This window comes from Pinus tabuliformis, chromosome 5_1 (genome assembly GCF_031772625.1).
Source record: "Pinus tabuliformis cultivar Carrire ecotype Pingquan chromosome 5_1, CPIR1, whole genome shotgun sequence".
In the NCBI taxonomy this organism is placed as follows: domain Eukaryota; kingdom Viridiplantae; phylum Streptophyta; class Pinopsida; order Pinales; family Pinaceae; genus Pinus; species Pinus tabuliformis.
In genome coordinates, this window is record NC_142305.1 from 897628339 (window position 1) to 897641033 (window position 12695).

A 12695-nucleotide genomic window follows, 5' to 3' on the forward strand; every position below is an offset into this window, starting at 1 on the left:
GTAGCCTTCTGTAGGTAGAAGCCTACGTACTGGTATAAGACTGCACTAGTACAAAAATTGTAAAAATAAGTTTCTTATTAAAAGAAGATAGAGACGATTGCAACAGGTGGTTTTCACCCACATTGGGTTTCCACCTTATATCTTGTGTTCATGTGTGTGATTGTCTATTCTATTTTTACTGCAATTGGTCACTGTTTATATGGTTATGATGCATAGATTAAAGATCAACATATGATGAATTAACTAAGTTATAAGTTTGCAGGGTATATGCTAGTTGCCTTAAATACAGTTGTGTATACACGCAAGTTTCATTAACTGAAGTAGCGTATATAAATCTGGTTATGGAAATGAAATATTATTGACTTGATAATACTGATTCACCCCCCCTCTCAGTATTATTTCCAACACTGTGACCCCCCCGTTGTGCAATGAAGGGGGGGTTTCTCCCCCCCTCTAACCCCCTGGTTAACTAGGGAGGCTATCGTGGAAAGAATATAACACAACACAACATTCTCCCACTTTTTGTTTTCCTTCCACAGGGGGCCACAAGAGAGCTTAGTCATTTATCCAACCCTATAATTCACATTGTTTCTCTACACCAAGAGAACTTCTCAGAGCTCATAGATTTTGTCAACGCATCTGTAGTATTCTTCAAAGTGTCCACCTTTACCAACAACACCTTTTGGTTTTCTATCATATCCCTCACAAAGTGATACTGAACATCAATGTGCTTTGTCTTTGAATGATAAGCAAGGTTCTTTTCCAATAAAATTGCACTTTAGTTGTCACAGTCTATCCCTATAGCTCCCTGTACTAACCCCATACTTGAACACAATCTCTGCAACTAAACTTTTTCCTTGCTTGCATGAGTGGTTGCCATGTATTCTGCCTCTGTAGTTGATAGTGCCACTACAGATTGTTTCTTACCCATCCAACTGACTGCACCTCCAAATAGGTTAAACACATACCCACTTGTAGATCTTCTCTGATCCAAATCTCCAGCCCAGTCTGCATCAACAAAGCCATGAATATCCAACACTCTATCCAATCCTGGTCTTCCTTGGTAGCACAAACCATAATCACTAGTGCCATGCAAATACTTGAAAACCCGCTTCACTGTTGTCCAATGCTCCTTCCCTGGTTTTGACATAAACCTGCTCAATAATCCCACTGCATGTGTAATGTCTGGTCTAGTATAGACCATCACATACATCAAGCTACCAACTGTACTTGCATATGGAACACAGGACATGTCCTCTTCCTCTTCTTGTGTCTTGGGACACTGTTTAGAAGATAACTTTACACCTATAGGAATAGGAACCTTCATCGGTTTACTATCCTGCATATTAAACCTATGCAGTATTGTCTCGACATACTTCCTCTGGTTTAACCATAGCTTCCTCTTTGCCCAATCTCTTTTAATTTCCATGCCCAAAATATAGTTTGCAGCACAAAGATCTTTCATGTCGAATTTGGAGGATAATTGGGTCTTCAAATCTTGGATAATTTCTTTGTCATTTCCAACTAGCAACATATCATCCACATACAAGACCAAATAAATAACATGGTCACAAATTAATTTAAAATACACACATCGATCTTCTTTGCTTCTGGTGAAGCCAACTCCTCGTATAAATGTATCAAATTTCTAATACGCATCCTTTGTGACTGTTTTAACCCATACAAAGACTTCTTTAACTTGCATACCAGTTCTTTCTTACCCGTCACCGCAAAGCCTTCAGGTTGCTTCATGTAGATCTCCTTTTCTGGATCCTCGTGAAGAAATGTTGTCTTCACATCCATCTGTTCTACCTCAAAATCAAAAGCAACAACAACAGATAAAAGTAATCTAATAGAAGCTACCTTAGCAACAGGAGAAAAAATATCACCAAAATCAATTCCTGGCACCTGGCAATAACTTTTTCTACCAACCGAGCTTTGTATTTCTCCACCTTTCCTTCTGCATTTTTCTTCTTCTTGAACACCCATTTGCTTCCAATGGGTTTCCTTTCAGCCGGCAACTCCACCAAATCCCAAGCCTCATTTTTGTGCAAAGATGACATTTCATCAACCATGGCCTCTTTCCAAAGTTTTCCATCCTCTGAATCTACTGCTTCCTTCACAGTTCTGGGATCATCATCGGTAATAGATAAAGAAAAATATGAATAGAAAGTAGATGGACTATACCTTTCTGGCTGCCTTCTTTCTCGAACCGATCTTCTCACAACCGGAGTTTGTGGATGTTCATCTTTTGATTCCTCTTCTGTTGTAGAGTCTGATTCTTCCTCCTTTAGCTCAAACTCTATCTTCTCAGGTTCCTTTGGTTTGACTTCATGTTTAATAACATCTTTCACCTCTCTAAACACCACATCTCAGTTGTACACAACCTTCCTTGTTCCTAGGTTCCAAAGTTTATAACCCTTTAAACCATCCTTATACCCAATAAAGATGCACTTTTCATATTTATTATCCAACTTTATTCTTTTCTCCTTTGGAACATGTGCATATGCATCACATCCAAATACCCTCAGATGTGAAAGAGAGGGTTTCTTACCAGTCCATACCTCTTGTGGAGTCTTATCCTCCAACGCTGATGAAGGTGATCTGTTGACCAAGTAACATGCAATCTCCACTGCCTCTGCCTAGAATTCCTCTCCTAACCCGGCACCACTAAGCATGCTTCTTGCCCTTTCCATCAAAGTCTTGTTCATTCTTTCTGCAACTCCATTTTGCTCAGCTATGTATGGAGTAGTCTTTTACGATGCTATACCACACTTCTTACATAATTCTTCAAATTCCTTCTTGCAAAACTCTCCACCATTATCTATTCTCAGCACCTTCATCTTCTTCTCTGTCTGGTTTTCCACCAGAACCTTAAATTCTTTAAACTTGTCAAAGACTTCAGATTTCTTAAGGAAATATATCCATGTATTCCTTGAGAAGTCATTTATAAATGATACATAGTACACAGACTTACCTAGTGATGGAACCTTCGCAGGTCCAAACACATCACTGTGCACAAGCTCTAATATCTGTTTCATCCTCTTACCACCAAAGGGGAAACTCACTCGATTATGCTTCCCATATACACAATTTTCACAGAAATCAAAATCCAGAGAGCTATTAGTCATAACTTCTACCATACCTTTACCATGAAGTATTAGAAGGCCCTTCTCTCCAATATGTCCAAGCCTGTGATGCCATAGCATGGTCTTTTCTCCAAAGACCTCTAGATTTCCTACTCCACTTTCAGGAACCACATAATTGTTGCACCCATCAACAACAGTGCTACCTTGCATCTTGTACAGAGTTCCAATCCAAACTCCCTGCATCAATACCAGTGCTCCCTGAACCATCTTGTAGGTATCCTTCTCGAACACTATTTTTACACTTGGATCATCCATCTTTCTTATAGAAATCAGATTTCTGGCCAATGCAGGAATATGCAGAACACCCGGAAGTGTTCTAATCCTTACACCTTGCAAATTCAACTTAACTTTTCCACGACCAACGATTTTAACCTTCCTGTCATCCCCCAAGAAGACATCACCACCATCATATTTCTCATACTCGCAGAATCACTCTCTATGGGGAGTGAAGTGAAAGGATGCACTTGAGTCAATCAACCATGCCTCATGATCTACATGTGTACTTGAAGAAGCCAAGTACACATGCCCACCTTCATATGAGGTGGTTTTCACCTCTGCAGAAAGAGAATCATCAGATCCTTTTCCTTTGTTAAGAGATTTAGATTTGCAATCCCTTTTGTAGTGCCCTTCCTTTCCACATTTCCAGCACACCTTTATAGGTTTTCCTGGAGATTTAGATCTCCCTCTAGATTTAGATCTCCCACTTGATTACTTATTTATGTTTCTATTTTGGGACCTTCCTCGTACAGACAAGGCATCACCATTCTGGCTCTCCATATTTTTCTGTCTCATCTCCTCCGTCGGTAAGGATGAGACTATTTCATCAAACTGCAAGGCAGTTGCATTGCTACCTATTGTAATAACCAGACTATCCCACGAATCTGGTAGAGAACACAACAAACTGATGCACTTATCTTCATCTGAAATTTTAATATCAGCATATAATAACTGATATACCACAATATTAAATGCGTTCAGATGCTCTGTCACCGAGTCTCCATATTTAATCCTCAGGTTATACAGCTTTTTCTGTAGGGACATTTTATTCACTAGAGACTTAGATTAATACAAAGTCCTTAACTTGTCCCACAAATCCTTAGTCGTAGCTTCCCCTGATACATTCAGCAATATTGAATCTAAGACACACAATCATATTGTGCTCTTTGCCTTCCAATCCAACTTCTTGCATTCTTCATCGGACACTCCCGTTGATTTAGTACCTGTATCTACCGCGATCCACTGATCTTTATCTACCAATAGATCCTCCATCTTGAGTTTCCATAACTCAAAACTCTGACCATTAAATTTCTCGATCTCTATATTTCCACTGCTCGACATCTTCTTTCACCACCAGAATCGATCCCACAGATCTCCCACTAAACAGGGTCTACCACAAGCCCGAGCGAAACCCCTCAACAACAAAGGTGTCCCCTTGAAGCCAAAACAACTCTGATACCAAATGTAGGTTTTAATCACATACAGAAATTACCTGCATACGAATCCTAAAACACAAAAAATAAACAATAGCGAGAGCATAACACATAAAACAAATATATACAGAGATTTTCCCTAGATCCCAAAACCGGGACTACCAGATTGATTTTTCATTATGTTCCTTTCAATGTTATAATACATATATATACATGTCAAAGCATCCAATACCATGGACCAAAAACCATCGCGCCCAAAACCAAGTGTGAAAACCATGCACATAACCATAGGTAGGTCCGCCCACCTAATATAGTGTCCAAAAAAGTTTTCCCCGGGGCACTACCCCGGACCCCGTAGAGGGGGGGGCTAACCGCCCCCCTTAAACCCCCTGTGACCCCCTAAATGTGCAATTAGCGCAAACGAAGGGGGGGCTCCGCTCCCCCTCTAACCCCCTCGGTTAACTAGGGAGGCTAGTCTTGGAAATAATATAACACAACCCAACATGCATAAAATAAATATGCATACAAATATACAGAGTGTAAATGGAAGATACATACGTTCATAATTTTTTTTCCAAACAACTCATTGAGGGTGAGTGATTTTACACCCACCCATAAAATTTGATGCACATTAATCTCTCTGTGACAAACCATCCTTTGGCTAGGCTATGATACCACAAGGAATAAATTGGAATTATTAAGGGTTTCTGGGTGGTCTCTCTAACTTAGAGAAAATATTTACTAGTAATTTTTCTCATTGTTGAGTTCTTAGGAATAGCAACAACTCTTAGGCACTCCCAATTCATACCCCACATAACATAAGGAGAGAAATATCTTCTCTACTTCATAGTCCCTTGGGAATCTCCCCCTTCAGTGCTCTTCATTATGTGCCTAGCTAGGTCCTAACTATAGTCCTATAACTCTAGTTGTTTATCCCAATTTCCTGGTCTTCCTCAAGGTGCTAAATACTTGTTGTTATGATTGTTCTTCCTCACACACTATGTCTAGGTATATTTTTGTGCCTCCTCTCTCCTTTTTTCTTACATTCCCCCTCACACAAAACAATTATCTTTTCTACTTGAATTTCCCTTCTCTTTTCTCCCATGCATGTTTGGTCCATGATTACCTCAACCCATGCTATTATAACCAAGTGAAATGTATCCTTCACCCACCTCTTACATGTATCACCATCATGGGGGTATTTTACCCGTGCTCTCATAACTAGAGAGGTGACTTCTTCCACCAACCCCTTACATCCATTTAGTGATTGGTTTTTGAATAAGATAGTTAACCACAAAATTAATTTAGCAAGGTGGATTGGTATTTTTGACATGTAGAACCACCTTTTGGCCCTATCACTTTTTTCCACTCATGGTATGATAGCCCCTAGAGGTGTTTATGCACAGTCAACCATTCGGTTTCTAAATTAACTAGAAATAAAATATATGCAATATTCAATAGATCTATAATATTGTGCGATGGTAATAAAATATCCATATTGAAATAAAACCATCATTAAATGTGATCAATTGCAAATCAATTAGGTGATCAGAATTGTGACAATAAATTCCTATTATTCGGTATACATTCAAGTTAGGAACTAAATTTCCAATTCCTAATTCAATGTTGCTATCAATGGAGACAAGCTCAATTATTGGATACACAACATGGAAGCTTAATTCATAATTTAAATGACTCGAGAGAGGCCATCAAGAATCGGCATTGAAGTCCATATGGAATACCATGACCTTACATGGTGGGAGACCCGTACAACAAACAAACAACCCCTAATTGTTGCTTGGGAAAACTTTAGGGATTTCATCTATAATAATTTCTACCCATTATGGTACAAGGATGCTTTATTGGAAAATTGGCTACAATGCCAAAAAACTAAGGACAACATATCCAACGGTGGTATTTATATTTTCAAAAAAAAATCTCCAATAGTCTCAAGGTAAGAGACTCTAAAGAAAACCTCCATGTTAATTACACTTTTGGGTTATTTCCATATTTAAGGAACAGCAAATATTCTTTATTACTTCCCTATAGCATTCCTTGTATGCTTCCAAAATAGAGGCTAAGTTGCCTAAAACCAATAATATTATCAAAATAAGTTGGTTTTATTTTCTCAACCTGGCCTGATTCCACTTCCAAGGGCCAACCCAATTGTAATTGGTAGGAATCAAGGTCTTCTAGCATAGCACTTGCTACTGACTTACAAAACAAAAGGAAGTGGTGATCCTACCACTAAAAGTTTGGGAATTATGATGATGAAGCAAGGTTCTCTAGGACAACATCACTAAGAAGACCCTTCTTGCTAAATAACAAAGTTTGTGATACATAGATGTATAGATCACCAATCCCACCTACAACTCTATGTTTAGTGTCAATGGCCATATATTACATAGGGGACAATGAAGAATTTGATTCAATCAAAACTATTATAACAAGGATTGGATAGCCTATATTGTTATGGATAATGGAAGCCATAAACTAAGATCTCAATAGTTGGTTGTCAACTTAAAGTCGAGGAGTTTGTAGAGCCTACCCTCATTACAACAAAGTGTTCCAACACCTTTGTTATTGGACCCTTTCACGACATAGTGCAATGTGATGTCACTCCTCGCAATGGCTCTGATTTAATCTTGGGTAGGTCATATCCTTCTATAAGACAAGCATAATATAATGGCTCTTCAACACCTACAAGCATGGAAAATTTTAGGGGCGAATGTTCGCTCTTAGGTGAAATTAAAGGTTTTTAAATTTTTAGTGGGCGAATATTTTGTATCATAGTACATTTTTACAAATCACCTCAAATAACCCACCTTATTTTAAGGGAGAGGGTAAAAAAGGTAAATTTAACCCTTGAAATTAGGAGTTACAACCTTCCATTCGCCCTAATTTTCAAGAATAGGTTTTATTTAAGTGAATCCTATGGGCCAAATACCATATTTATAAAAGAGGTATGGTAAATTAATAAAAATATAAATAAATGAGAGGTATGGTAAATTAATAAAAATATAAATAAATGAGAGGTATGGTAAATAAATAAAACATTTTTTTATATTTACTCCATAAGTCACCTTATATACATGCAAGGGTGTAAACAAATAAAAATATAAATAAAGTGGAGGTATGGTAAATAAATAAAACCTCTTTTTATGCTTACTCAAAAGGTATGGTAAATAAATAAAAATATAAATAAACTAGACATATGGTAAATAAATAAAACCTCTTTTTATATTTAGTCCATAACCCTCTTTCTATTTATGAAGGCTCAAAAAAGTTTTATTTAAATGAATCCTATGGGCCAAATACCATATTTGTAAAAGAAGTATGGTAAATTAATAAAAATATAAATAAAGAGAGCTATAGTAAACAAATAAAACATTTTTTTATATTTACTCCATAAGTCACCTTATATTTAAGGACACTCAAAAAATGCGTTATATTTAGGTGAAACCTATGGGCCAAATACCATGGGCTAGATTATTATTAATACCATGCAAAAACACATTATTAACCCTAATATTAGTATTAATAAACATAAAAATGGCACATGGTATTGACCCATGGTATTCATGTGGAATGTATCCTATTTAAATGGGGGAATTAAACCAGCATAGATCCATCTTTACTCTGGATCTACTAAGCCCCGAGAGGGATCAAATATCGTGATATGCAAACTAGCATAGAGTGAAAAAAATATTTGATCCTTCTCGGGGCTTGGTGGATCAAGAGTAAAAATGGATGTTCTAATTTAATGTATGTTAAACATTTTAACTTGGTTAAAATAAAAAATAAAATAAAAAACAATTATTAATTTTTATAAATTACTAATAGTAATTTTTTCAACTCCAGGTTTATGATAACCCATGGTATTGACCCATGGCAATACCATGGTATTCATGTGAGCATAGACTATTTAAAGGGGAAATTCTATCATCTTAGATCCATCTTAATTCTGGGTCTACCAAGTGCTCAAAGGGATAAATAGATTTCATCCCCCTAAGAGTGGTAGATGTGGAGTTAAGATGGATATAGGTTCGTTTTTATGATAATGAAGATATTAAATAGACTTAGGAAATTATATTGTAAAAACATCTTAAGGTGAATGGTTAAAGCTACATTTAGTCACTTCACAAAATTTAGTAAAAAATACCAATATCTCCATTAATATTGGTTTTTAACTTTTTCTGATTTAACAAAAAAATTTCAAAACAATGAAACCTTATCACTCTTTCTACATCACCCTCACAGAATATTTCTCACCATTTTTCAAACATTCTCAATATGATATCTTCATGAAAAAGTTTAGGTACTGATGTTGGATTAGTTGTTTGAAAAATAAGCTGGTTTGTACAACCTTTCATCTTCTGTGCTATTCTTAGTTTGTCCTAATGATCTGTAGGGGTTGGAGCCACTGCACCATATTTTCCTAAAAGGTGGAGATTGTTCACCAAAAAGGAAATTAATCTACATGTTACAACGCTGTTAAAAAATGCGAGACCTATGAGGGTAGTGAATTATGCTAATAAGCAATTGAGATTGGGAGAGATGTAATTAAATTTTATTATTTAATTGAAGAATTCCACTTAAAATAATAATAAATCAACATTTATATATTCATATATTGATTGGAAGGATTCTCACAATGGCCACTTCTTTCAATTAGATCCCCTTCAAGCCTTTGGGATACCTAATACATTCTTATATAATATAGTTGGGGCTTGCTACTTGTTCGCGTGTTGGGGTAAACAAACTTGATGTGTTTTTTTATCTCGCAGTTGGAGTCTATGGAATAAGAACAAAATTTGATAACTTGAAAAAAGTGGTAGCTTGACAAAAGTTGTAGAGAAAAGATTAACCTCTCCTACCTTGACAGAACTCGTTGTCAATATCAACACCTACAAGAACTTTGTTGTGGAATATTATCAAGACTAATAGAAGGATATGAAAGAGTGTATTGTAAGAACCTTGGCAAACACGACCACTGAAAATTGGAACATTGTTTGTAGGAAGAGAAAATTATGTTTCTTTTTTCCAAACATGTATGTTAGTATATTACAGTTTAATGAATATGTTTTCTTATTATCATATATGGTTTCATACTTTAACAAAACATTCGCCAAGACTTCACAATGTTTTATTATTCAGTAAAAGATTTGCCAAGATCTTACAAGATTTTATAATTCAGTGAAAGATTCTCCATCACTGTACAAGATAATATAATCTGGTGAGAGATTAGCCAATAAAATTATATATACATATTATATTATTGATAAAATCGCCTCCCATTTTTCCTATGTATCATGGGGATTAGCCCATTTATTATACATATATATTTAGGGTGGTTCTTAAAATTTTTCCTGCCTACAAGCTACATAAGAATGGTAATATCTACAATCTAAGCTTCACTTCTCATGTTAATATTCCACCTATACCTATGGAAAGCCAATGAATTAAGGGTGTATTCTCTGTTATGAATAAAATAATACGAAATATTAAATAATTAAAAATATATATAATAAAAAAAATAACGAAAAATAATAATTAACTAGTTTATGAGAGATTTTTCGGCGTAAATCACATGATATTACATTTGTCAACGCGTTTCGAACCAACCAGTGTGGTTCATCGTTAGGACAAGTTGAATGAACAGATCTCGCTTTGCATGTTAAATAGATAGAGCAGAACATCCAACGGCTATTTGACCAGGTAATGGCTATATTGACAACAGCTAGATTTGAAACGATTAGTTTGGACTGGATTAGGGGTATAACCTTTAATTTAATTAAATAAGTTAATTCGGTTAGTTATATTCTTATTAAAATAAAAGTAAATGGACCATTTTATAAACTAATACTTATAAATATATATTAAAATAAATTAATTTAAATTAATAGTTAGTTATCGAAGTTATTATATCTAAATATTAGAGTAATTACTACTTAGTTATAAAAGTTATTGAATATATAAATATTAGAGTAATATATAAATAGTTAGTTATATTTTTAGTAAAATGTAAGTTAAAGGGACTGTTTCATACACTTATAATTATAAATATATATTAAAATAAATTAATTATAAAATAAATTAATTTTAAATTAATAGTTATTTATAGAAGTTAATTAAATATATAAATATTAGAGTGATTTAAGGGTTAGAAAGAATATTTTAATATTTAAAATTAATTAATAGTTTATTTAAGGGTTAAAATTAGTATATTATCATAGATTAATTTCTGTTATTAGAATAAAACTAATAGCATAAATAAGTGCTATTACAATACCTCTAACAATATCAATCACACCTCAAAGAACAAAGGCCACAAGAAACGGGAAACAAGGGAAATAACTTAAAAGACAACAAGATAAAGCTAAACCTAGGGAGGGGAAGAATGGAAGAAAACGACTAGGAGGAGAGGGCTGGGACCCAGCAACTACTGATCTTCCAGCCATCCTCTCTATTGAGATTGTTCGGCCTTTTTTCAATCTCAAGGGCTTCCCTAAATTTCCGGTGATGGAAATGGGACACTCTAGCAATAACACTAGCCTCCTCGATACAGACATGATGATTGGTTTTCTCCACATGTTCTGCTAAAGCAGAAGACTTGGTTCTCCTATGCTTAAGGTCAGTTGCGTGCTCACTAATCCTTTGATTAATGGAGCGACCAGTCTCACCAATATAGGGGGTCCCACATGAACAAGGAATAATATATACCCCTTTCATGTCCTTGGGGTCGATAGGATCCTTCACTGATCCTTCAAGCAATGTTGACACTTTATCCTTCAAAAACTATCTCACACACCAATCATCAACATCATTAGTGTGTAAATTCTCAATATAAAATTCAAAAGAAAATACATTTAAAATGGGCTTCATGCATTCAACAATTCCATTTAGTCATTAAGTATAAGAGCATTAGCTCAAACAATGTGGTTGTCTTGTGTATTATACCTCTTTCATGTGCTCTTTCTATATTAGATGTTAGATGTGTAGTGTATGATGAATGGAAAACCCAATATTCCACTAACCCTTACTTGAGCCTTATCATTATATCTATCCAACAACTTGCAATGGTTGATTATACTCCCTTTATAGACTATGCAATCAAAAATGGTTTCATGCGCATGCTAAATCAATTTTGTGTATGAATTGGTCAAGCTAGCCTTATTATAACCAAGGAGGCACATTCTTCACCCTATGGGGGGATATTAGTTTGTAGAAAAAAAATTTACACCTATAAAGGTACTTATTTTTTATGTTCATATGCAAACAAGTGGAAGACTACATCAAGGGATGTTCACATTACAATTAAAGAAAACCAACAAATAATAAGTTTGGGTTATATCAAGCTTTCCTAGTTCCTTGTAGGCATTGGGAAAAATATATCCATGGATTTTATTGGAAATTTTCCTACCACCCAAAATACAAACATGATTTTATCTTTGTAGTTGTCAATATATTCTCAAGGATGATAGCTTCCATACCATGTTGCAAAACTAGTAGTGGCCCTAAAGCTAGCAACCTCTTCTTTCAACATGTATTGAGCCAATTGGGCTTAGCTTTGAATATATTTTATAAATTTATTTCTATATTTCTCAATATATTTTGGAATATTTATGGAATCCCATGTATAGTTGACACTTTTGTACATATTTTCATCTCTAGATAGATGATCAAACAAAGGTAGTCTGGGAAATCGGGGCTAGGAGACTGGTCCCGAGTTCATTTACTGAAGAATGTATGGCAGTAAGTTGCCCCCAAAGGCTCTCCCTTCCCATGTCACTGATAGGATGATTTCCTTTGAGTCAATTAGACAATTGCTAGAGTCATGCCTCAATTCATTCTATTTGCATTTATCATCAATAAAACAAGTAGTGAGGTTGTTTCCCTTATGTATTACAACACAACTACAATATGGACACCCATATCTATTTTAGATGATCTCCCTTTGAGGTTTTTCACAACTTTCAACATCTTACAACTTAGGAGATTCTTGTTTTTCTTCCAATCTATCCACATCCCACTAGTAGGAGAAAAATAAAATATTTTTATTTTTATGTAGAGCTTGGCTAAAATCCATAACAAGATTTAGGACATCCTCCAACAT